The sequence below is a fragment of the Ranitomeya imitator genome, chromosome 2 (assembly GCF_032444005.1).
Source record: "Ranitomeya imitator isolate aRanImi1 chromosome 2, aRanImi1.pri, whole genome shotgun sequence".
Lineage (NCBI taxonomy): Eukaryota > Metazoa > Chordata > Amphibia > Anura > Dendrobatidae > Ranitomeya > Ranitomeya imitator.
In genome coordinates this window covers 66,341,072-66,368,654 of record NC_091283.1, presented here as the reverse complement: position 1 = coordinate 66,368,654, position 27,583 = coordinate 66,341,072, and the positions used below count along the sequence as shown (strand labels likewise).

General features: G+C 44.6%; 1 protein-coding gene across 8 annotated transcripts in view; it reads right to left on the bottom strand.

Moving 5' to 3' along the window:
* HTR2C (5-hydroxytryptamine receptor 2C) overlaps positions 1-27,583 on the bottom strand; it is an 834,275-nt gene that overhangs the window by 684,240 nt on the left and 122,452 nt on the right. The gene's annotated exons all lie outside the window — the stretch shown is intronic.

The following is a 27,583-nucleotide window of genomic DNA, read 5'->3' as shown; positions in this document are numbered from 1 at the left end:
ATGGGCAGAGGGGCTATGTAGTAATTCTACTACAAATATTGGAAAAAACAGCTCTTCGCAACCAACGTCCAAATGGTCATGAAGTGCGGAAAGGTGTCTTTGTCGGTGAGCAGAAGAAATGGCAAAAAGGGAGGAATCCAGCTTTATGGGATAAAACTTGCCTTCATTAGTGTTAGGTGTCGAGTTCCCACTTCTGCACAAGGGGAATCTCGAGCCATCTCCGCTGCGGTCTCCCATTCTTCTCCAGCCGCAGTGGAGCCTGCTCAGCGGAGACGTCGGTCCCAGCGTCTAGCTCAAGCTGATACTGTGCGACTGGTTACTGCCACCCTTCCAGGCTCTGCCTTCGTAGCCAGCACTGATCAGCAGCAAGCAGGTCTTTCTGGGACTAAGTCCTGCTTTTCCCATACTGAGCATGCCCATGGGACGACCTCCCATTGGAGGTCTGGGTCACATGCTCAGGTCCTGTTGCGGCTCCTATTGGACCATCTGGAAGGTCCCGTAGCACTGCTGCTATAAAAGGGTCGCATGACCGCTCGGCCATGCACTAGTGTATACTTGAAAATGTGTGTGTGCAGATGTGTGAAAGTCACTCTTTAATCATCCCCCTTCCTAGTGTTGTTGACTGCTCGCGAATGGTGGATGCTTGCTCCCGCTACCTGATAAGTTTTCTGGTGACAGTGAGCTGTGTCAGGGATTCGTGAGTCAGTGTGCCATACACCTTGAGCTCCCGGCTGCACGTTTTCCCACGGAGCGGGCGAAGGTGGGATTTATTGTATCACTGTTGTCGGGCAGGGTGTTAGAGTGGGCAACGCCGCTGTGGGAGTGTGATGATCATGTGGTGCAGAGTGCTCCAAGGTTTCTGGACTCTCTGAGACAGATCTTTTTGGGACCTCGTGTTACCCATGATTCGGTGCTCCAACTGCTGGCTTTGACACAGGGTTCCTCCATGGTCAGTCACTTTTCCATTCACTTCTGGACTTTGGCATCCGAGCTGGAGTGGCTGGATAAGGTCCTTATCCTTATCCCTGTGTTCTGGAGAGGACTGGCTGACCATGTGAAGGACGCCTTGGCCACTAGGGAAATTCCCGTCATACTGGAAGAGCTGATAGCCATATCCACTCGCATTGACCTCCGTTTTCATGAGTGGGGGTTGAAGCGAGCCCAGTGTAGGCAGAGGTTTCGGCAGGCACCTACCTTCGCCAAGCCACTGGAGTCCCCTGTTCAGGCATCCAAGCCCTATGAGGCCATGGAAGTTTCTTGATCGGTTCCTAAGTCTCGGGCAACTCAAATACCCATGGTCTGTAATGTCTGCCAGCAGTCAGGACATTATACCAAGAAGTGTCCACAGCGGCAGAGGAAACGACCGTGTCTAGTAACTGTAAGAGGAGGTTCACTAGACACAGTGGCGTTTTCCTCCAAATTGTCCTTCAAGGGGACAATTACATTTGGCCCTTCCACTTTTACGGTCAAGCTTTGTGTGGATTCCGGGGCAGAGGGAAATTTCATGTCCTCAGCCTTCGCTCAACGGCACGCAATACCCCTGGTTATGCTAGCCAAACCAGTTACCGTAAGAGTGGTGAATGGTTCGACAATGCCCTCACAAATTACACACCAGACTATCCTGTTTACATTATCCATGTCTCCATCCCATCAGGAGATCATTTCCCTTCTTGTCATTCCTGAGGGAATAGACAAGATTCTGCTAGGGATACCTTGGTTGCGTTACCACTCTCCACATATAGAGGGATCCTCTGGGAGAATTCTGGGATGGAGTAAATCTTGTGAAGGCAGATGTCTGAGGGAGTGCATTCAGGTTGCCACAACAGAGGTACCCGCAGATGTTACCTCTCTCCCCAAACACTATTGGTCTTATGCGGACGTATTCTCCAAGAGAGCTGCAGAGACTCTACCGCCTCACCGCCCCTATGACTGTCCTCCCCATGGATAAGTCTATCCCCTGTCTCTCCCGGAAATGGAGGCAATGTACCTATACATTTAGGAAAATCTGGCAAGAGGATTCATTAGGAAGTCAGTGTCACCTGCAGGGGCGGGGTTCTTCTTTGTGCAAAAGAAGAACGGAGAATTGCGTCCATGTATTGACTACTGGGTGTTGTGAATTCTGTGATCGAACTCCCTCCTGTGGTCATGAATGGTACTTCGGCAAGTTCTGTCCATGGACTCCCTCTGGTGGCTGTGAGTGGAGCTGCTGCCTCTGAGATTCCTTCCACAGGTGACGTAGTTTATTCTTTGGCTGGCTGCTCTATTTAACTCCACTCAGATCGTTACTCCATGCCAGCTGTCAATGTTCTTGTACTGGTTCAGTTGCTCTTGGATCTTTCTGGTGACCTGTCTACTCCAGCAGAAGCTAAGTCCCTGCTAGTTAATTATTTGTTCATTGTTTCCTTGTCCAGCTTGCTATCATGATTTTGCCTTGCTAGCTGGAAGCTCTGGGATGCAGAGTGGCACCTCCGCACCGTGAGTCGGTGCGGAGGTCTTTTTGCACACTTGCGTGGTCTTTTTGTAGTTTTTTGTGCTGACTGCAAAGATACCTTTCCTATCCTCAGCCTGTTTAGTAAGTCTTGCCTCCCTTTGCTGAAACCTGTTTCATTTCTGTGTTTGTGACTTTCATCTTAACTCACAGTCAATATATGTGGGGGGCTGCCTTTTCCTTTGGGGAATTTCTCTGAGGCAAGGTAGGCTTTATTTTCTATCTTTAGGGCTAGTTAGCTCTTAGGCTGTGAAGAGGCGTCTAGGCAGTGTTAGGTACGCTCCACGGCTATTTCTAGTTGTGTGATAGGATTAGGGGTTGCGGTCAGCAGAGCTCCCACTTCCCAGAGCTTGTCCTGTGTGAGTTTAACCATCAGGTCATTCCGGGTGCTCCTAACCACCAGGTCCATAACAACTGGGGTCTTAACGTCATCACCGTCAAGAATAAGTACCCTCTGCCTTTGACATTTGAGCTCTTCGATAGACTATGTGGGGCGAGAGTATTTACTTAGTTAGATCTGCGGGGTGCTTACAACTTTATTCGCATCCGTGAGGGGGATGAATGGAAGACGGCTTTTAATACCAGGGATGGGCACTATGAGTATCTGGTGATGCCCTTTGGGCTCTGTAATGCCCCAGCAGTCTTCCAAGACTTTGTGAATGACATCTTCCGGGATATGCTCTCCACCTCGATGGTAGTCTATCTAAATGATATTCTCATCTACTCTCCAGATATAGATTCTCACGGGAGAGATATTTGCAGAGTCTTCGATCTCCTACGGGCAAACTCCCTCTACACCAAGTTGGCAAAGTGTCTGTTTGAGCAGGAGTCCTTGCCTTTCCTGGGTTATATCATCTGAGCCCGGAGATTAGCTATGGATCCTGCCAAGCTACAGTCAGTGATGGACTGGCAGGAATCTCATTCTCTCAAAGTGGTGCAGCGCTTTATGGGGTTCATTAATTACTATCGCCAGTTCATCCCCCACTTCTCCACTTTGGTAACTTTCTTGGTAGCCCTCACCAAGAAGGGTGCAAATCCCAAATTGTGGTCGGAGGAAGTATCCAAGGCCTTCATGTATGTTAAGTCCCATTTTGCTAGCACTCCGATTCTGCATCCTCCCGATGTAGATAAGCCCTTCATTATTGAGGTGGATGCCTCATCCATCGGTGCTGGATTGGTCCTCTTCCAAAAGAACCCTCTAGGTCGGAAGCATCCTTGCTTCTTCTTCTCCAAGACCTTCACTCTGGTCGAGATGAATTATTCCATCGGGGACAGGGAGTTGCTAGCAATGAAGTTGGCCTTTTCAGAGTGGAGACACCTCCTGGATGGAACTCGCTTTCCATTCCAAGTTTACACTGACCACAAGAATTTGGTGTATTTGCAAACAGCCCAGCGGCTAAATTCTCGCCAGGCTAGATGGACCCTGTTCTTCTCCCGGTTCCACTTCACACTTTATTTCCTATCCGGGGAGAAAAACATTCGCGCTGATGCTCTCTTCCGCTCCGTGGTGTCATCAGAGGTGGAGGAGCCTCGGCTAATTGTCCCCTCTGAGAGTCTGAGAACTGTGGCTCCGGTGTCGCTAGAGTCTGTGCCCACAGACAAGACTTTCGTGCCATCTCATTTGAGACCGGAGGTTCTCTCTTGGGCTCATTCGTCCAGGGTGGGAGGACATTTTGGGATCAAGAGGACATCAGAGCTTCTGGCTAGAACGTACTGGTGGCTGCATATGGCCCGTGACGTTGAAGACTATATTTGGGCGTGTGTCTCTTGCGCCAGGAATGGGTCTTCTCGACAACGGCCTGCTGGGCTACTTTACCTCCTACCGGTGGCTGATAGGCACAGGGCGATAGTTGGGATTGACTTTGTGGTTGGCTTACCCAAGTCCCATAGCTGCACCATTATTTGAGTAGTTACCGACCATTTCTCTAAAATGGTGCATTTGGTGCCTCTCCCATGGTTACCTTCTGAACGGGCCTTGGCGGCATTGTTTGTCAAACATGTCTTCCTCTTACACGGTATGCCTGATAAGATTGTCAGTGACCGGGGTCCCCAGTTTGCGTCTCGGTTCTGGAGAGAGCTTTGTCGCCTACTTAGTATTGAGCTGAATCTGTCTTCAGCATACCATTCTGAGACTAATGGGTTGGTAGAGAGGGCCAACCAGACCCTGGTCACATACCAATGACATTTTGTCATCTGGGCATCCCTGCTACCATGGGCAGAGCCTTGAACAATGCCGTAGCCGACTCCACTGGGCAGACCCCATTCCTCCTTAATTACGGCCAGCATCCACGGGTTTGTGTGCCCATGCCCATGTCTTCCGCAGACTCTAGGGTGGCAGACTGGGCAGTGGAAGCACGGGACATCTGGGACCGCACACAGGATGCCATCCAGGACTCAATGGAGAGAATGAGGGTCTCTGCCGATGCACATCAGTGCCCCACTCCGACCTTTGCTCCTGGTGACTTAGTGTGGCTCTCCGCCCACAATATCAGGCTGCGAATTGAGTCCACTAAGTTAGCCCCTCGCTATTTAGGTCCCTTCAAGGTTCTGGAACAGGTTAATCCTGTGGTCTACCGTCTGTCTCTTCCTCCACACCTGGGTATCACCGACATCTTTCATGTGTCCCTCTTAAAGCCCGTTTACATGTCCCGGTTTCCCGAGTTATCTGCCAGGTCATCGGGTTCGTCCACGATTATGAGGTGAACACTATCTTGGGGTGCAAAGTGGTACGTGGCAAAAAATTCTATCTGATGGACTGGATTGGAAGGGTCACGGCCCAGAGGACAGAACCTGGGGAGCACATTCGGGCTCCGCTGCTCCTTGCAGCCTTTGAACGTAGCGGGGCCCAGGGCGGGGGACCCTAGGAGAGGGGGTGATGGTAGGTGTTGAGTTCCTGACTCTGCACAGGGGGAATCTCGAGCCATCTCCGCTGCGATCTCCCATTCTTCTCCAGCCGCAGTGGAGCCTGCTCAACGGAGACGTCAGTCCCAGCGTCTGGCTCAAGCTGATACTGTGTGACTGGTTACTGCTGCCCTTCCAGGCTCTGCCTTTGTAACCAGTACTGAACAGCAGCGAGCAGGTCTTTCTGGGACTAAGTCCTGCTTTTCCCATACTGAGCATGCCCACGTGAGGACCTCTCATATGAGGTTGGGGGTCACATGCTCAGGTCCTGTTGCAGCTCCTATTGGACCATCTGAAAGGTCCCATAGCACTGCTGCTATAAAAGGTTTGCATGGCCACTCGGCCATGCGCTAGTGTATACTTGAAAATGTGTGTGTGCAGATGTGTGAAAGTCGGTCTTTAATCATCCCCCTTCCTAGTGTTGTTGACTGCTCGCGAATGGTGGATGCTTTCTATCTAGCGCTCGACAGTGTTATCTGCACCTAACACACGATACAGCGTCTTATTGCTGTGACCGCCAGTGCGGCGCCGTGCGCTATTAGAGCGATGTACTGACCTAAGTCTGGGTGGTTAGTGGCGCAATTATTATTTCTGTTAACCTCTGACACCCCAGTAGCGGTGTCGAGCACAAGAGGTCTAGAGGAACTCTTTCCCTGTGTCTAGGGATAGAGTTCTGTGACTCCTTGCTTGCGCTCTTTGTGCGGTACCGCGGCCCTGTGATGCAACAGGGTTCACTTCCTTTGTACCGGGTGAAGCTCACCCATGTGTGTATCGATATTATACCGCCATGTAGTCTGTCATTACTCAGCAGCAGGTTCCATCTCTGCACGGTGGACCCCGGGCTGCAAATGCATCTTATACCATCTTCCTAATTATTTGGTGCATTCCGCTAGCCCTAACAATTAGTGAATGAACTTAAATCCAAAAGGTGAAAATTAAAAACATGAATGAAAGATGATATGTCACATGGACTTCATTATAAGAAAGCCGACAATGTGGCTGGGCGGTAGTAATTCTACTGCTCAGGAATATGACTGAAACAATCAGACGGACTTTAATGGCAGAAAATCCTTTGATTACCACCTAATAATCCTCTTCTCTTTGATCTTGGAGTAACCAGCTACTTGGGTTAGTAATGCGTAGAAAAGTGTAAAGTGCGAACATAGAGGCATGATAGTATTCCCTTGAAAAATGTAAAAATAAAAATCAATAAAAATAAACTTCATGAAACAAAGGTGAAACAACACAATGAAACAGCTTAAAAGAAATCTGGCAGCAGGATTTCACACCACAAGCTATTTATACATTCATGTAGCTCTTTATTTCAAAGACAAGTATAGCAATAAGTTTACATGGTTATTCAATTCCTATAATACTGAGAAATAAGTGTTGGAATTGATATGCAAATAAAGCTGAAGAACCATTTGTAGATCTGAAGCCTCTATCACTCCAGCTCTATTCATTGCTCAGCATTGCCTCCTTCTGTTTGACTGATGGCTCCATTGCCTGAAGTCCCACAGCATAGAGACTGTCAGTCAAGCAGGAAAAGGCTGTGCTGAACGGGGAATAGAGCTGGAGTGACAAAGGCTTCAGATCTACCATAGCTCTTCAGCCTCATTTGTATATCAATTCAAATGCTGATTTCTCAGTAATAGAGGAATGGATTGGCCATGTAATGGATGGATTTGTCTCTGAAAGAGCTACATGTTCCTATATATTGTTTGGGGTAGTAAAATCTTGCTGACAAATTCCCTTTAAAAACTTTTTCTTACACATTCATCACATGACATATAAGGCTGTGTTCACATGCTGTAACTATGGTGCAGGTTTTTTAGGGGGTTCAACAGGAGCATTTTGGAATTACACAGAACCTAAGTGAATATTCACAATGCATTTTTCAGTCATTTTTGCTCAGAAAAAGCTAAAATGCTCAAAAGAATGAATATATTAATTTCCAAGCAAAAGCATATATGGCTATCCATGCAGAGGCATTCTATATAGGTACATTATGCAGTATATGTTTTTTATCATGGGAGTTTATAGACAGTATATTGTATGACACCGTTAGAGCCTTATGATATGTGCACACAAGTTTCCCGAGGAAATTTTTTAGCAAGTCTGTTGAAAATACCTTAAAATTGCTTAAAGAGGAACCAGTGCTGGTTTCCTTCCACTGCCCCAACCTATTGTTTGTGTGCAGCAGTAATATCATGTCACAATGCTGCAGCCAATCACTGAGCTCAGTGGCTCTACCCTTGTAGACCATGTAGACAGGGGCAGGAAGTATGGTGGAACACCCGCCAGGGCCAAAGGGTACTCGGTACTGGGTCCAGTACTTAAAGGGATGTGACACAGCGGCGGTGACCCGGTCCGTGGCCCTGGGTGCCCATGTTAAAGGGATAGTCTTTAAAGGGTTTTTTTAAATAAAGGAATGTTCGTGACGCCACCTGTGGTATTCGGTCAGGGATGACCAATGCTGCTTAAAGGGGTCCTCTGGCGTGATGTTATGGCAGCCAGATGGTATAACTTCCCACAGGTGTAGTAGGTCCCCAGGGCTCCCAGTGAATAGATGGAAGATGGTGAGTGGTGCAGTAAAGATAGAAGGACGCAGTTGTGCAGTCTTTTTACCTGGTTTACTGATGGTAACGTTCAGCCACAGTCCAGGGCTCCAGATCAAAGGTACAGGCAGGATCAGGCCGGTTAGGAAGCGAGTTTAGAATCCAGCTTTACCAGGTGGAGTTAAAAGCCTTCCCCTTAGCGAGGTGGTATTATAGTCCCTTACTGCCTATGGCTTCTTGGCAAGATCCTCTCAGTTACCTCTGTCCTTTACTGAAGTGGGACACAAACCCATATGACAGGTGACTCGAGCCTTTTTACATGGTCTCTATCGTGACCCGGGCTCTATGTGTCACTGTGTCTGCTGGGCATTAGGGGAGACAGGTTACGTGTAGTCTAGCAGTCCTACCGATTTCTGCGGTGCCTCCTAGAGTATGACACAACCTCGGTCTTCCTGTTACCAGTATCTGCACTCTATCAGGGAGGTTGCCTAGTCGCAACTATTCTCCCTTGTTGTCACTCTCCTGTGCTTCGCTCTCCGGCACATTAGCTAAAGGCTGTTCTTCCTTCTGTATCTCGTTATCTAGGAGCTACAGCACTTCAGGCTGTATGGCCCCTCACCCGTCCTTCTGCCTCAGACTGCTCCAGTCTGCTGTCCGGCACCAACTGTCTAAATCTTCCTAACTGTGTAGCAACTAACTCCTCCTCTGACCAGAGAGAGCAGCTCCCCTGAAGTCGGGTGTAGAGCTCCCCCTTCTGGCCTGGAGTCAGACCGGTGTTGTATGTGCTGATTACCTGTTAAAAGGAATCCTCCTTCGCTTCCAAGCGTGACCTCTCTCTCCCCGTAAGGAAAGCAATGCCACCATGACAACCAGGACCCTGGAGTGTCACATACGGCACTGGACCTGTAGAGGGTAAGTAATGCCTAATTTGTTTTTTTAAGGGGGATAGCCCTCAGGGATAACCCCTCTAATGAATGCAAGGTATCTTACTCCAGATCACTTCTCATCAAGAATGGAGCACAAAATGCCAGTTTTAAGAAATAGCAAACAAACAATAGAATATCGCATATTTATACTTCATGTTTAAAAAATCTGTTCTGAAAGCCAAGTGAAAAACTTCAATATAATATGCATTCGCCTAATCTCTTGAATAATCTCCCATCTCTCCAGAATGACCAAACATCAGCCTACCCACTTACTATACTCCCGCCTACCTACTGTATTTTTACTTCTTTGTTTTCCTGCTTATCCAGATGCGTACAGAAAAATAACGTACCGCCTGATATTTTAATCCTCCATTATAAGCAAAAACACACAAATACTGTAAATGCAATTATGTCGTCTCGAAATTGCTTTCTCAAGAATTGATTTCAGATTCACGGAAATATTTTGCAAAGAGGGAAACTGCGCAATAGGAAATTATATTTCTCGCAGCTCATAGGAAACTAGCCATAAAAAGTCTAAATCCCATTTTGGCTTTCTCCTATCATACATGCCATTGCTCAGTTATATTAAATGACCCTTTGTCCTTTAAACTGTATATGGTTTTTAGTATAATGAGAAAACAAGATCTAGTGCTCAGTCTAATCGCATTTAGTGACTGGCGCTCAATGACAGATGATCCAGTGGTTTTGGAGTTAATACATTTCTGGAAATGACACTGCAGCTGTTCCAGAAGGTCGTGTTTGCTTTCCATTTCATAAGCTCTTTAAGGTCTGGTAAGTGTCTGCTTTAGATAAACAATATGGCGCAAATAGAATAGGAATCTGCGAAATACAGATCTACTGTATACCACATCAAAGAAACACGTACCTTTTATTCCAATCCTGCTGAAAAACTCTAGAGTTAGAAGTCATTTCATAATGTAATAACTAACATTGATGCTGAAGATTCTGTAGTCAATTATCTCATATTCTCCTTCTTTCAGAAATTCCTTCACATAGATCTGCACATGCAGAGGGTTGACTACTGGGTGTACGGCTTAGAAACCATTATGGGCTGGAACAAGGTGTAGAGTTATCATGACTGTGATCAATTTTGCAATATACATATGAAAAGTTATACAATTTTTTTTTTGCATAATTTTTGTACCTAAGGCCACATTCCCACAATTAGCTTTTGGTGAATTTTTGATGCTGCAGAATTTATGTTTGCGGTTTTTTATTGTGTTTTTGAGTGCGCTTTTATGGCGTTCTTGAGGCTGCATTTTTTGTCGTTTTGATATTGTTTTTTTTATTGTGTTTTTGAGTGCGCTTTTATGGCGTTTTGAGGCTGCATTTTTTGTCGTTTTGATATCTTTTTTTATTGTGTTTTTGAGTGCATTTTTATGGCGTTCTTGAGGCTGCATTTTTTGTCGTTTTGATATAGTTTTTTTCATTGTGTTTTTGAGTGCGCTTTTATGGCGTTCTTGAGGCTGCATTTTTTGTCGTTTTGATATAGTTTTTTTTATTGTGTTTTTGAGTGCGCTTTTATGGCGTTTTGAGGCTGCATTTTTTGTCGTTTTGATATCTTTTTTTATTGTGTTTTTGAGTGCATTTTTATGGCGTTCTTGAGGCTGCATTTTTTTTGTCGTTTTGATATATAATGCTTTAAACAAAGCTGCTGTGTTTTTGATATTTCCCGGTATTTGACTTTGACAAAACGGTGATACAACCATATGCAAATTACATATGTTTTTTTTTCATGCGGAAATGCACTAAAAATGCATGTACGGATTTTCCGCATCTAAAACAAGCCTATGTGGAAAATCTGCACATAAAACTCAGGGTTCCCGCAAGAGAAATTTACATGCTGCGAATATGAAAAACGCACCACTGTTCAGTTTGTGCTAAGTAAAAAAAAAATCACAAAGGGCATGAGATTTCTATAAATCCCATCTGCTTGGTTGGAACTGTCAGACGCTGTGTTTTTGATGCAAAAAAAAAAATACTCAGTGAAAACTTAAAGAAAATTATTTTGGACAATGAACCTATGACCCCTGTTCATCAGGATCAGCAATTATCACGCTGGGGGGAAAAATAAATTGCTTGCCACTTTATAATGGCTCCTGTTGGAATTGCTCCAAACTGGGCAATATCAAAATAAAGAAGGCAAAAAAACTGTTTTGGAAAAAATATTCCGAAACGTCCAAAATCTCTTCAAAACCTTTTTCTAATTAAATGCTTCAGGAACAGAAAAATCCCATAAGGGTATGTGCACACAATGACATTTTCAGGCTAGTGGACTTGCCGAGTTTTCCTAGAAAAACGCTACTTGGGAAATGCTGATTTTTTTGTAATTGAATCATCTTTTAGTAGATTGCTGCTATTTTTAAGGATTTACGTTTAAGGATATAAGAACATGCAAAATTCTGCAAAATCTGATTTAACATAACTAAGAAATTTCATTAGGTGGTGGAAAAGATTTTAACGGTCACACAAAAGGTAATCAGGAGCAGGAATAAAATGTAAATTATCTGTTCTCCAAATGTTTTATTAATTAATTCTGATGGGACATGTTCAGCCATAAGGTAATAATGGACATAAGATTCCTAGCAGATTGTGCAATGGTAAATTAAATCCCAGTTCATTGATAGAAAGAGGTACTTGTGCAGAATATCAGATGCAAGGTCAGGCTGAAGCTGACCCTCAGTAATCTAGAGCTTAAAGCTTCATTCTAGTAACAAGCAGGATGTAATAGAGATTGGGGTACATATAACGAGGGGTTAAGGAGAGCATAGTATGTGATATGTTGACATGAAATCTCAGCATATCATTAGTCCTGCTGACATATTAGTCCTGTGTTGACAACCTCAAAGGGGTTTCTGCCCCAAGCAAAGTAGATTTTAATCAATAGCTCTTAGAATAATAATTCTATTCTAAAATATTCAGAAAAATTCCCACCCTAGAGTTCATAGGAGTTTATGCTACAAGGGGGCGCAGCTTCGATAATGGCAACGCAAATCAACGAAGCTGCTTTCCATTTATTCCCCAGTTTTTTCAGCCAGGGGCGGCTGCATTAGCAGGCTCCTGGTTGTAAATTTATTTAACCCCGTCAGATGGATTTACAGTACATCTTGGGACATCACTGTACGGCGGACAGGTATGGGATATTGTTGCTTTTTTAATTTCCTTTTTTTTTCAGAAGACAAGGGTCATCAGTTGGATTGAGCGTACAATAAAGATATTAAAACCCCATGTGTTTATTTATTTCATTAAATACTTTATTCATAATGTGTGTGCATTTTTAACCCTTTATTACTACTGGATGAACAATGGATAGGTGTCTTATTGACATCTCTCCAATATTAACCAGACTTAATGGCACCTTACATTTGCAAGGTGACATTAACCCCTTATTACCCCATATCCCACCGCTACACGGGAGTGGGAAGAGAGAGGTTAAGTGCCAGAATAGGCGCATCTTGCAGATATGCCTTTCCTGGGGTGGCTGGGGGCAGATGTTTTTAGCCGGAGGGGGCAATAACCATGGTCCCTCTCCAGGCTATTAATATCTGCTCTCAGTCACTGGCTTTCCCACTCTGGGGGAGAAAAATTGCGCGGGAGCACACGCCAGTTTTTTCCGTGATTTAACCCTTTATTTTAACACCTAGAGCTCCCAAATTTTGCATACACAAACTACTAACATTATTAGTGAGGAATATGTAAAAATATAATGGATATGAAATGGTTTACTGTATGTCTTATAGCCTGTCGGGTTTGAGAAGGAGATAGCAAAAGCCGGCAATTGAATTACCGGCTTTTATGCTATCTAGCTCTGTATTAAATATAAATATATATATGTGTGTGTCAATGACATATATATATATATATCTACATATATATATATATATATACCTATACTATGTGTAGACATTAATTTTATCTTTTCTATTCTAAAAAGGCAGTGTGATTTTGCTGTACAACAGACTGAATTGCTGGCTCTTCTATAGAACACTGGTGTATATTTCTCGCACGTCACATGCATGGTCCATGTGTAATCCGTATTTTTCTCGCCCCCACAGACTTTCATTGCCGTATTTTTGGAGTAATACCCTGACAATCGCAGCATGCTGCTATTTTCTCAGCCCGTAAAATACGGCCGAGAAATGTATGGCTGATGGAAGCTGCCCCATAGAGAAACATTGGTCCGTGTGCAATGTGTTGTTTTTGCGCCTCTCCCTCGTCCGCATTCTCTCTAGTGTGACCCCGGCCTTACACTGAGACAGGAGTGTTGGTTGTCAAAAATAGAAGAGACACAATTTTTTTTGTTATTTATTAATAGCACAGGCACCGGCTGATGAATACTCCCATCAGTGGCGCCTGCTCTCCCTGTTATCAGAGACAGCAGGCATATGCTGATGAGAATATAAATCTCTTATCAGCTGATGCCTGTGACTAGCTGTAACTTTTTTACTTCCGGTCACAGCTTCTGGCTCACACTGTCATCTGACAGAGTGGGAACCACAGCTCTCGGACAGACAGTAAGATCAGAACCCATGTTTGCCGCACTGTCATGCAGATGACAGCATGGCAAAAAACTGATGTTTGGGGTGTGGTTGTTAGTGCACTGACACTAGATGTTCAATACGTACCCCGAGTTTTACTGTTATGGTTCATCCATCTCAACTTGCTATCAGCCTCACTTGCATCAGTGAGACTTTAGCATCAATAACAATGTTGTTGGATCACCGGTTGTCCTTCTAATACAATCAAAGCATGCAGAAAGGTCACCATATTCGTGAAGTCAAGTAAAGTGGGCAAGGGGTAGGCCTTCACAATGATAAATAATTGTCTTTGTGCATTTTTCCTAGAGTCAAACTAATTATAATAATACATTTCATGTTTGCTTTATTCATTATATATATTATATGTATCTAATAAATTGATGTTTTAATGAGATAGTTATGCTAATAATTGCAGTTGAAGACTAACGTGGACATTTTTAAATAGTCATGTAACCTTTTGCTCTAAAAAGGTACAAAAAAGGTAAAGGAAAACAAAAGAAGATTGTTGAATTTCTACAACATTCATCTAACTTCATGTGCTATTTTGAATTTGGTTACTCCAAAAAAAAAAAAAGCAATTAAACATGCTCAAATGATGAATCTCGATCAGTGATGAGCGAGTGTGCTCCTTAGTCGAGTTTTCGGATCATGCTCGGGTGTTCTCCTAGTATCTTGGGTGTGCTTGTAGATTATATTTGAGTCCTGCAGCTGCATGATTTGCAGCTGCTAAGCAGCCTGAATGCATGTGGGGATTCTCTAACAAACAGGCAATCCCCACATGTATTCAGGCTGTCTAGCAGCCACAAATCATGCAGCTGCAGGGACTAAAACATAATCTACGAGCACGCCCAAGATACTCGGAGAACACCCGAGCATGCTCGGAAACCTCGAGTAAAGAGCACATTCGCTCATCACTAATCGCGATCTTAAAGAGACACTGTCACCTGAATTTGGAGGGAACAATATTCAGCCATAGGGGCGGGGTTTTCGGGTGTTTGATTCACCCTTTCCTTACCCGCTGGCTGCATGCTGGCTGCAATATTGGATTGAAGTTCATTCTCTGTCCTCCGTAGTACATGCCTGTACAGTCTGCAATCTTGCCTTGCGTAGGCATGTACTACGGAGGACAGAGAATGAACTTCAATCCAATATTGCAGCCAGCATGCAGCCAGCGGGTAAGGAAAGGGTGAATCAAACAACCGAAAACCCCGCCCCTATGGCTGAAAATTGTTCCCTCCAAATTCAGGTGACAGAGTGCCTTTAGTGTAGAACAGAGTGCAAGAAAAGGTCTCACCTGGAACATTTAGTCTAAACCAGATTCCCCAACAGATCGTGGGCCATGTTAGTAATCTTTTGCACTGGGTAGAGATACTGGCACATAGCATCAGTACTAAAGATCTATCATACTATTACTCTGAACATCAATCTTAACAAAAAGTGAGTAAATCTGTAAGGGGTAAGTCCCACACTAAATTTTGCTTTCAGGGCTCTATGATTTCCATGTTCTTTTGATTCCTTTTTGAATTGTGCTTATGGATACAAAATCTTACAATTGAATGACACTGCCTAAGGACATTAATAGTTCTGCAGCAACGAGAGAGTCACTTGACAAAGTCATTAGTCTCTTTACAAAGTTGTCTTACATTTTCCTAACTGTTCGTATGATGTTTTATCTATTATGAAGAACCATTATCTGCCACTTTAGGCTGAATAGTTTTCTATTATAATTGTACGTCTATTGTCATTTGTAAATAGGCATTTTATAAGAACTTTTTTATGGTTAGCGGAAATTGCTGTAATTGTCGCATAATAAAAGATTTAGAGGAGGACTGTTAGCCTGAAGTTCCCTGTGGTGTCAGGGAATAAAACTTCTGCATCTGACCACAGGTTACAATATTATCATTAGATGATATTGGCATGCCATGGTAAAAACATACACAATTTCCTCTTCTTCATGTTACGTACGGTACAGTGGGATCACACGGTGAGGTGGATCCTCTAAGCCCAAGAACCAGGTGGACACACGGGCCATGGACAATGGTGCAGCGGCCAGATGGAGCACTAGAAGTTTAAAAGTCCTGGAAACCACATATACATAGAAGAGTTACTGTACGCCTTGGGAAGAGAGCACAGTTACTGTACATCTCATGCAGATAGCAGAGTTACTGAAGACCTCGGGCAGGTGGCACAGTTAGTGAAAAACCTAAGAACGTAGGCTTGGTGTGACAAAAAATGCCAAATGCCATGGAAGCTGCGAACAACCAGGAAGACATGCTGAATACAGCAGATGGACACGTAGAAGGGACCCTAGACAACTGGAGACAGGTAGCAGAAAGAACTCTGGAATGACAAAGTCTAATACCTTGGAAGCTGCAGACAACAAGGAAGATGTCCTGGAATCTGCAGACAGTTTGACACTGGACTGTTCTGTCTTCATATACGTTGATACGGTGTGTGATCCAACATACAGCATAAACCACTTCTGTCTTCCAAATAAGCAGACTGTTCTCTGTAGTCTAACTTGTTTATTGGTAAGCAGGTATTGCAAATGCACGCGCGGTAAAACTATATGAATACAAATGACACGAATAAGTATTGGGCCAAATAATAGCACAGCTGACACTTTACAACTAACAAAGAAAGTATACAGTATGATGCAACTTGTGTATATAACTACATATAGTAAGTCTCTGATAATACATTTCCTATGTACTGGCTGCTATACAGTAAATCACATTCTGTACAACACTATATTACAAGAACAGTGGTAGGAATCTTACCGGATAAACTTAACCAGGATGGCAAGTAAGTAGATGGTTCCAGCACAGCACATGAACACGTGGGTCCCAGGAAGGACACAGAAAATGATGGAGTTTTCCTCTCCCAGCATACCTTGGTACAATCCCACAATGCAACACTCTAATTATTACTAAGACACAGATTATAAATTTAACCACCGCTAGATGGTGCTATAACACAGCAAACCAAACACTAATAGTACTTAACTTTACTGCATAATACGAAGCACACTGTCCTTATTGGAATGGACAGAACACTGGAAACTGCACTCAAATAGGTAGCGATACTAGAAACTGCAAGTGGGTGGTTAACTAGAACTGGAAGACAAGGACAGCAAGGAAGATGTCCTGGAAACAATATGACAAAGGGAGTGATACTGGAAAACGCAGGCCAGTAGGTAGTGATTTTGGAAACTGCAGGCAATTATGTAGCAATACTGGAAATCACAAGGAAGTAGGTGAGGTCTTTCGCAGACAAGTAGCAAGGTTACTAGAAATTGCAGACAGGTAGATAGTAACAATGGAAACTGTAGAGAAGTAACTCAGGGACTGGAAACCATAGGCAAGCAGGAGATGTCCTGAAGAATGTGGAAAGTTCCTAGCAAGGTTTAGAGCAATACCAAGACACAGGTGTAAGTCCTGGGAGCCTTAAATGGGCCTAGGAAATTAATTAATTGAGAGGACACCAGACTGCTTGCAAAGCTTGACATGGAGCACAAGAAAATCAAACGGACCAGGGCAGCATGTGCAAAACACTTAATCTGTATTGTACTTCATGGTTACCTTTCAGATAATCTGCAGTAGGCGCAGACATACCATTGGCGCAACCTGTACAGATACGTAGGGGCCCAAAAGGTAAAGGGACCACTTCTACTTTTAAAGTAGGTGGAATGATGCATTAGGATGACCTCGCAGACTGCAAAGAGCCCATATATTGTTTTTGTACAGGAGCCTCTTCTGTTTGTGTCCACTCCTGTTCAGCAATGCTATAAATATTTTCTGCAGTATAGACAATTACTACATGTCACGGTCTACTCTGATGAATGTAATTCATACTAGTGCGTCATCCATTGTGAAGAACATTAGCGTCATGTGCATCTATACTTACTTGATAATTCTGTAATCTGTACTAACCTCAACCAAATTATTAACCTGCCACAGGCCTTAACATTTTCATTATCACTGTATAGTCTATGGCTTTATGACATATTTAAGTCACTTTATCCTGAGAATCCAAAGTGACAAATGTCTCTCGACCCTGCAGCTCTACTGTTAACAATATAGAGGAAAATTACTCCTCCTAATACAATATGCGTAGAATGATCATTTGGTACTAGGGAAGATAAAAATGGCTTCAATTCATATTTTTCTGCAGTACTCAACATCTTAAATAAGAGAAGTACCATAGGAAAAAGCAGATTTGGGCTTAGGATGTAGATGATAACTACTATTACAGAAGATGATAACTACTATTACTACTATAATAACAGCACCTGCTCACACTGAGTCTATGTTTGGATGTGCAGGTCAGGTTTTTGAAATGTATTCCCTAGCCTTCTGATTGTGCACTCCGCCTCCTAGCTTCAGGTGTTTTAATTACAGCAGGTCCAATACCCCTCCACAGAGAGAGAGAATTTTAGTCTAAGAAGAGGTTTCACATGTACCCATTCAGATGGAGACGTTTATTCTCAGCGAGGTAAGGCAAGCGTAGGACCTGGTATAAGAGAGATGCCGTAAAGAGGCTACCAGGTACACATAAAATTGGCCATTTTTATGCGCTGAAAGCTCTCATTTTTCATATTTCTAGTGCAGTAATGCAGTTCAAATTTCGTGTTTTCAAGTTTGCATGTTTTAGCGCTGCAGTGTGCTGCCTTATTTACTTTACTATTACAGAAGAACTGAAGTATTACAAGCAGCTAATTAATGGAAAACCCTTTAAAACATGGAGAGTCTGGTTCTGCCCAAAAATTAATAATAATAATAATAATAATGTAATTGTTTTATTTTTATAGCGCCAACATATTCCACAGCACTTGACATTTTAGAGGGGACTTGTACAGACAATAGAAGACATTACACATTAACAATAATACATGAATCAATAGATAAAGGAGGAATGAGGGCCCTGCTTGCAAGCTTACAATCTATGAAGAAATATGGGAAACACAAAAGGTGTTTCGTTAAAACTACTTTGATTGTTCTAACCAGCCATTATGTAATAAATCTGGTGTTCATGTAATGCTGCATGAATCAGTAACCAACCAGTATGTGTAAAAGTACAGACACAGAGGGCTATTAAATGCAGAAAGTGTGTGAGAACATGATACAAGGATCCTGGTTATGAAGAAAATTTTGAAAGGGCAATACAGGGATAGTTAGATAAGTATGTTGAGGCGGTAGGCTAGTTTGAAGAAATGCATTTTTAGGGTCCGTTTAAAACTGTGGGTATTGGGGTTTAATCAAATTATCCTAGGTAGTGCATTCCAAAGACTTGACGCATCACGCAAGAAGTCTTGGAGACGGGAGTGGGAGGTTCTGATTATTGAAGATGTTAACCTTAGGTCATTAGCAGAATGGATGGCACGGGTAGGGGGGTAGACTGAGGCAACGGAGGAGATGTAGGGTGGTGCTGAACCATGGAGTGCTTTGTGAGTGAGAGTGATAAGTTTATATTGAACTCTGGAGTGGATGGGTAACCAGTGCAATGACTGGCACAAGGTAGAGGCATCGCTGTAACGGTTGGTGAGGAATATGATCCTGGCTGCAGCATTCAAGACAGTTTGGAGAAGGGAGAGTTTGGTAATAGGGAGACAGATTAGTAGAGAGTAACAATATGGGCAGCACGGTGGCGCAGTGGTTAGCACTGCAGCCTTGCAGTGCTGGAGTCCTGGGTTCTAATCCCACCCAGGACAACATCTGAGTTTGTGTATGTTCTCTCCGTGTTTGTGTGGGTTTCCTCCAGGCACTCCAGTTTCCTCCCACATTCCAAAGACATACTGATAGGGAATTTAGATTGTGAGCCCCATTGGGGACAGCGATGATAATGTGTGCAAACTGTAAAGCGCTGTAGAATATGTTAATGTGGCAGCCCTAGGGGTATTTGCCACAAAAATAGTTTCTGACACTAAATACAAATACTAAAATAGCAAGACTGCACTACCACCTCCGGCCAGAAGGGGGAGCTCCAGAGACTCCCCTTGATCTATTCTGGTCTGAGAGAAGAACTGGCAGTTGGGCTAAGGAGCTGAAAGTGAGAGGTCATACAGCTGAATTTCTAACAGCCCTATGACAGTTTCCAGGCCCAAATCACCGGCCTGAGGAGAAAAGGGACAGAGAAAAAGGACATTGTGAGAACCGGGTAGCATTAATCACTACCCAGAACAGGCGCAAAGACGGATACCGGATCCGTGGCTGTATTCATTATATATAATACAACAACCGGAAAAACGTGAGGTGATATCAGCTTCACTAGGGCCGGATGCAGCAACAGACACAGAGTTCAGCGGTACTCCCGGAGGGGGTAAGCCGATAAAAGGACTCGGGTTGCCCGTCGAACCAGGACCCGGAGGGGACAGATTGGGCCGGCAGCCAGTTCACATACAGCAGCAGGGCCACACAGAAACTGCGTACAATAAGAGGCGAAGACCCCGGCAGGGTCAAAGTAACTCAGAGTTCCCATACAGACTCCGGTGACAGGACTGGTTGTAAATCCCTTTATGTTGAAGTAAACTGGTTAAACGTTTCAGTGCCTCAGTCTTTCATTTGGACAATAGCCATCTATCCAGGATCAGGATCATCACCGCTGGGAGAACCTGCTGCTGATCAAGTAAGTGCCTGTTCCCTCATGATACCCCTTACACTGTGCATTGCCTGAGGCCACAGCACCGGGTCAAGCCACCAGTGACATCTCCCTCAAGAGACAGACCCCATAGGTCCGGTGCTGGGTACCCCGGTCTCCTGGGCGTCACATTAGCGCTATATAAAAATAAAGATTATTATTAATAGTCCAGACAAGCATGAATAAGAGCAACAGTAACAGTTTTTGCAGAGTCGAAAGTAAGAAAAGGTCAAATTCTAGAAATTTTTTGAGGTGTAGATAACAAGAGCGAGCCAGTGGTTGGATGTGCGGGGTGAATGAAAGTTCAGAATCAAGTATGACCTCAAGATATCGGGCATGTTCCTGGGTAGTAATGGTAGAGCCATACATAGAAATGGCAATGTTGGGCATAGGTAGGTTAGTGCATGGAGGAAACACAAGGAGTTCAGTTTTTGATAGGTTGGAGAGAGGGGTAAGACAATCTCTGGTGTTTTGTAATAATGCAGGCGTGATGTCAGGAGTAGAGGTGTATAACTGGGTGTCATCAGCGTAAATATGGCTCTGGAAACCAAATCTACTAATTGTTTGTTCAATAGGGGCAGTATACAAGGAGAAGAAGAGGGGGCCTAGAACTGATCCTTGAGGAACCCAAGAGTAAGAGGAAAATGAGAAAAGGAGGAGTAAGCAAAAGATGCAGAGAAGGAGCGGTCAAAGAGATAGGAGGTGAACCAGGAGAGAATGAAGTCTTTGAGGCCGATGGAGCAGAGCATAATGAGGAGGAGCTGATGATCCACAGTGGCAAATGCTGCAGAAAGATACAGGAGAATTAGCATGGAGTAGTGGCCATAAGATTTAGCTGTTAGTAGATCATTAGAGGCTTCAGTGAGGGCAGATTCAGTGGAGTGTAAAGCGCAGAAACCGGATTGTAGAGGGTCAAGAAAAGAGTAATCTGAGAGATAGCAGATCAAATGGCAGTGGACCAAGCGTTCCAGGAGTTTAGAGATGAAGGAAAGATTAGAGACAGGTCTATACTTAACTGCACAGTGTTGGTTGAGGGATTTTTTTTAAGTAATGGATGTATGCTGGCATGTTTAAATGAGGATGGAAAGATACCGGAAGAGAGAGAAAGGTTGAATATTTGTTTAAGGTGAGTGGTGACAGCAAGGAAAAGGGACTGGAGGAGATGTGAATGAATAGGGTCACTGGTGCAAATAGTGGGGCAAGAAGATGCAAGGAGCCTGATCACTTCTTCTTCTGTGACTGGTTCAAAGACAGAAAATGAGCTAGATGCAGTTGGGGAGGGAGGATAGTACATGGTATGAGGGGATTGGGAGAACATTTCCTGTTGAATATGGTCAAATTGTTCTTTGAAATAATTGGCCAGATTGTCAGCATGGAGGTCCATGGTTGGGGCCTGCACTCTTGGATTGAGGAGGGAATGAAAAGTGTCAATGAGACGTTTAGGATTATTGGATAGTGAGGTGATGAGAAGTTGAAATAGATTTGCTTGGAGAGGTGAAGGACAGAGTTGTAGATTTGTATGTTTTAAGCATGAACTTGTAATGGATGAAATCTTTGGGTAGATTGGATTTTCTCCCGAGACATTCGGCGCACTTGGAACATCGCTGTAGGAAACGTGTTTGCAGCCTGTGCCAGAGTTGTTACCATCTGTGCCGAGTTGTTCTATATATAGGAGGTGCAGCTTCATCCAGGGATCTTTGCAGTGTTTCATTATAATGTTTTAGTGCAGAGTCAAGATATGAGAGGGAGGAGATTGGCGCCAATGATGACTAGAGTTGAGCGACCTTGACCTTTTTAGAGTCGAGCCGGGTTTCGCGAAACCCGACTATCTCAAAAGTCGGGTCGAGTGAAATCGGCCGATTATGACGTAAAGTCGGGATCGACCGAAACACGAAACCCAATGCAAGTCAATGGGGCAGCATAGTCGGCAGTGAGTGGGGGCCAGGAAAACACCTAGAGTGCCCATTTTAATGTCAAAACCATCCATTCTTCTTAATGAAGCTTGTCAAGCGTAATTTACCTTATAATAATTGGAAGGCATTTGAAATTGGGGGTCATTTGGCTAAAGTTGTGGTGGGTAGGGCTGGTTCAAGTAATTAGTGGGCCCAGGAAATCTGGACCACGTCACGGCAGTGGAGCAGGGAGAGGTAAATATTTCAACTTTGCAAGTGCTGTGATCCTGAGCAAGCAGGGGGGGCCCACTTGTTGGCATTGGCACTGGCACAGGGCCCCTCAAAGTACAGCGGTGTGTTTGCACGGCGGGGGCGCCTCCCACCGGCAGCAACACTTTTGCGTACTATGAGAGGCCCTGTGCCAGTGACGTCGCCAACTAGTATTCCTCCCCCCACCTGATGAAGGAACCTGCACTTTCATCTGCACCTTCCTCTTTGTCCCCGTGTAAGGTGGTATGGTATGCGGGAAGAGCAACCTGACTTTCAGCAGGGTCACAATGTTGTTGTGTAGCATGCACGGGGAATGTTGCGTTATGGGTCAATGTACCAGCAGACTCATCTATCACTGGCTGGGCAATGGGCACGATGAAGTGGAAACACAGATATAGGCCCAAAGGATAAAGTGGGCTAAATGCAGTTCAAAATTGGTAACACAGGAATAACCAGGGGGCATTGCAGTGGAGGACAACTGGAATGAGAGGCTGACACAGAGAGTAGGGCCAAATCAGTAAGTAGTCGAAATGCAGTTCAAAATTGGCAACCGTAGTAAACAGGCGGCACAGCTTTGTTCAGTGGAGGAGAACAGCAAGGAGTGGCAGACACCGATAGTAGGCCCCAACCCAACTAGTAGGCCAAATGCAGTCTAACATTAACAACTACTTAACGAGAGCCTGAAAATGGAATTTCAGGACAGGAAACCAGGAGAACAGCAAGGAGTGGCAGACACCGATAGTAGGCCCCAAACCAACTAGTACGCCAAATGCAGTTGTTCCATTTAACCACAATTTAATGAGAGCCTGAAGATAGAAGCTCAGGAAAGGCAACCTGGGGAACACCTTGGAGTGTAACACACCATCTCTCTCCACCCCATACCCATTTTGTAGGCCTAATGCAGTGTACTTTTCTACAACTACTAAACGAGAGTCGGAAGACCGAAGCAATGGCAAGGAAACCTGGGGAACACCTTGGAGTGTAACACACCATCTCTCTCCACCCCATACCCAATTTGTAGGCCTAATGCAGTGTAGTTTCCAAGAACTACTAAACGAGAGCCGGAAGATCGAAGCTCAGGAAAGGCAACCTGGGGAACACCTTGGAGTGTAACACACCCTCTCTCTACACCCCATACCCAATTTGAAGGCCTAATGCAGTGTAGTTTCCAAGAACTACTAAACGAGAGCCGGAAGATCGAAGCTCAGGAAAGGCAACCTGGGGAACACCTTGGAGTGTAACACACCCTCTCGCTACACCCCATACCCAATTTGAAGGCCTAATGCAGCGTAATTTCCAACAACTACTAAACGAGAGCCGGAAGATCGAAGCTCAGGAAAGGCAACCTGGGGAACACCTTGGAGTGTAACACACCCTCTCTCTACACCCCATACCCAATTTGAAGGCCTAATGCAGTGTAGTTTCCGACAACTACTAAACGAGAGCATGAAGATCGAAGCTCAGGAAAGACAACCTGGGGAACACCTTGGAGTGTAACACACCCTCTCTCTACACCCCATACCCAATTTGAAGGCCTAATGCAGTGTAGTTTCCAAGAACTACTAAACGAGAGCCGGAAGATCGAAGCTCAGGAAAGGCAACCTGGGGAACACCTTGGAGTGTAACAAACCCTCTCTCTACACCCCATACCCAATTTGTAGGCCTAATGCAGCGTAGTTTCCGACAACTACTAAACGAGAGCATGAAGATCGAAGCTCAGGAAAGGCAACCTGGGGAACACCTTGGAGTGTAACACACCCTCTCTCTACACCCCATACCCAATTTGAAGGCCTAATGCAGTGTAGTTTCCAAGAACTACTAAACGAGAGCCGGAAGATCGAAGCTCAGGAAAGGCAACCTGGGGAACACCTTGGAGTGGAACACACCCTCTCTCTACACCCCATACCCAATTTGAAGGCCTAATGCAGCGTAGTTTCCAACAACTACTAAACGAGAGCCGGAAGATCGAAGCTCAGGAAAGGCAACCTGGGGAACACCTTGGAGTGTAACACAACGTCTCTCTACACCACGGAAGGGCTGATTCTTAGGAAGGAAGGCTGTTGGAAATAAGCATTGCGCGTCCGAGGGTGATTATATTCTTCTTAGGTATATACTCACCCTCGGACGCGCCCTGCTTCTTTATTTGGAATGAATGTTTATTTGCAATGTGGTGTTGACTTTCTCTATTATTTTGGTAATTAATGATTTTAATATTTTCATTGTTTGGCATCTTCTCGGCAATAATATAAAGAAGACGCGACAGGACAACACTCGGTGGATGCCATATGTGTGTTTTCAATTTAAAAAACCTTTCAGTTAACTACTTGCAGGAGAAAGTAATTGTAGCTGGTGGCCATTTTTAGTACTGTACCAGATTTTAGTTGTGTGTTTGTTTTTAATGTTAAAATGTCTGCATTTGATATCTCACCAGTATTTTCTTTTTTATAAGCAAAATACTTTTTTTTTTATTTTATGATGTTGGTTCAAGGGGTACACGGGCAGCAGTAGACAGGTCAGTGGAGGCCTAGTGGAAGGAGGGACCGCAGACAGGCTTCGAAGCCCTAACATAATAAATTGGGCTGCCTGTAGGCAATTTAAAATTGGTTCCAGGGGAACACGGGCAGCAGTAGACAGGTCAGTGGAGGCCTAGAGGAAGGAGGGACCGCAGATGCGCCAATGTTTCCCCCATACCAAATTTGTATGCCTAATGCAGTGTAGTTTCCAACAACTACTAAACGAGAGCCGGAATATCGAAGCTCAGGAAAGGCAACCTGGGGAACACCTTGGAGTGTAACACACCCTCTCTCTACACCCCATACCCAATTTGAAGGCCTAATGCAGTGTAGTTTCCAAGAACTACTAAACGAGAGCCGGAAGATCGAAGCTCAGGAAAGGCAACCTGGGGAACACCTTGGAGTGTAACACACCCTCTCTCTACACCCCATACCCAATTTGAAGGCCTAATGCAGCGTAGTTTCCAACAACTACTAAACGAGAGCCGGAAGATCGAAGCTCAGGAAAGGCAACCTGGGGAACACCTTGGAGTGTAACAAACCCTCTCTCTACACCCCATACCCAATTTGTAGGCCTAATGCAGCGTAGTTTCCGACAACTACTAAACGAGAGCATGAAGATCGAAGCTCAGGAAAGGCAACCTGGGGAACACCTTGGAGTGTAACACACCCTCTCTCTACACCCCATACCCAATTTGAAGGCCTAATGCAGTGTAGTTTCCAAGAACTACTAAACGAGAGCCGGAAGATCGAATCTCAGGAAAGGCAACCTGGGGAACACCTTGGAGTGGAACACACCATCTCTCTACACCCCATACCCAATTTGAAGGCCTAATGCAGCGTAGTTTCCAACAACTACTAAACGAGAGCCGGAAGATCGAAGCTCAGGAAAGGCAACCTGGGGAACACCTTGGAGTGTAACACAACGTCTCTCTACACCACGGAAGGGCTGATTCGTAGGAAGGAAGGCTGTTGGAAATAAGCATTGCGCGTCCGAGGGTGATTATATTCTTATTAGGTATATACTCACCCACGGACGCGCCCTGCTTCTTTATTTGGAATGAATGTTTATTTGCAATGTGGTGTTGACTTTCTCTATTTTTTTGGTAAATAATGATTTTATTATTTTCATTGTTTTGCATCTTCTCGGCAATAATATAAAGAAGACGCGACAGGACAACACTCGGTGGATGCCATATGTGTGTTTTCAATTTAAAAAACCTTTCAGTTAACTACTTGCAGGAGAAAGTAATTGTAGCTGGTGGCCATTTTTAGTACTGTACCAAATTTTAGTTGTGTGTTTGTTTTTAATGTTAAAATGTCTGCATTTGATATCTCACCAGTATTTTCTTTTTTATAAGCAAAATACTTTTTTTTTTATTTTCTGATGTTGGTTCCAGGGGTACACGGGCATCAGTGCCCTGGTCACTGTAGTAGTAGTTGAAAGAATGGACCGCAGACAGGCATCGAAGGCCTAAAATAATAACACATGGCTGTAGGCAATTTTAAATTGGTTCCAGGGGTACACGGACAGCAGTGGTGTGGTCAGTGGAGGCCTAGTGGAAGGAGTGACCGCAGACAGGCATCGAAGGCCTAAAATAATAACACATGGCTGTAGGCAATTTTAAATTGGTTCCAGGGGTACACGGGCAGCAGTGACCTGGTCAGTGTAGTAGTAGTTGAAAGAATGGACCGCAGACAGGCATCGAAGGCCTAAAATAAAAAAATTGGGCTGGCTGTAGGCAATTTTAAATTGGTTCCAGGGGTACACGGGCAGCAGTGGTGTGGTCAGTGGAGGCCTAGTGGAAGGAGTGACCACAGACAGGCATCGAAGGCCTAACATAACAAAAATGTCAATACAATGGTATTGTCAGTGGCAGGCATTGAAGGATGTCAGCGCATAGACTAAACATTGGTGGAGCTGTGAGATAATTTTGCAAGTGGTAGAGCACTGTTTGAGCTGGGGTGGGGGGAAACTGTCTTGTGGCCGGCGGTACAGGCCCAGGGCCCCTCATATTACAACGGTGTGTCTGACGTTGGGTGCGCACCACCACCGCCAGAGACACTTTTTTGTACTAGGAGGGACCTAGTGGCAGTGCCGTCGACCAAAAGCGGGCTCACCCACCTCTTCAGACAAACTGCACTCTCACGGGTGCTGTCGCCAAGTGTCGATACCACGGCCCCGTGTGGGGAGTTTGGCCATTTAGTGAGGTGTAAACATGTCGTATGCTGGACAATCAGGTGCTGAAAATTACGAGATTGGAAAAGGCATTCAGAATAGTCCACAGGCAAGACCTTTTCATAGGAAAGCTAGGTGTCAGCCGGGCAAGGTGGGGCAAAAGATTTCGAAATCCAGTTGTGGTTCATTTTAATGAAGGTTAGATCATCTACATTTTGGGTAGCCAGACGAGTCCTTTTTTCTGTTAGTATTGAACCTGCAGCACTGAATACTCTTTCTGATAGGACACTAGCTGCCGGGCAAGCAAGCTCCTGCAATGCATATTCTGCCAATTCTGGCCAGGTGTCTAATTTTGATGCCCAGTAATCAAATGGGAATGACGGTTGAGGGAGAACATCGATAAGGGATGAAAAATAGTTTGTAACCATACTGGACAAATGTTGTCTCCTGTCACTTTGAATTGATGCTGCAGTACCTGTCCTGTCTGCGGTCATAGCAAAATCACTCCACAACCTGGTCAGAAAACCCCTCTGGCCAACGCCACTTCTGATTTCTGCCCCTCTAACTCCTCTGGTCTGCAGGCCCCTGCAGCTCGTGTGAGAACGATCACGGGCGCTGTGTGCAGGGAATGCCAGAAGCAAACGGTCAACAAGAGTTGATT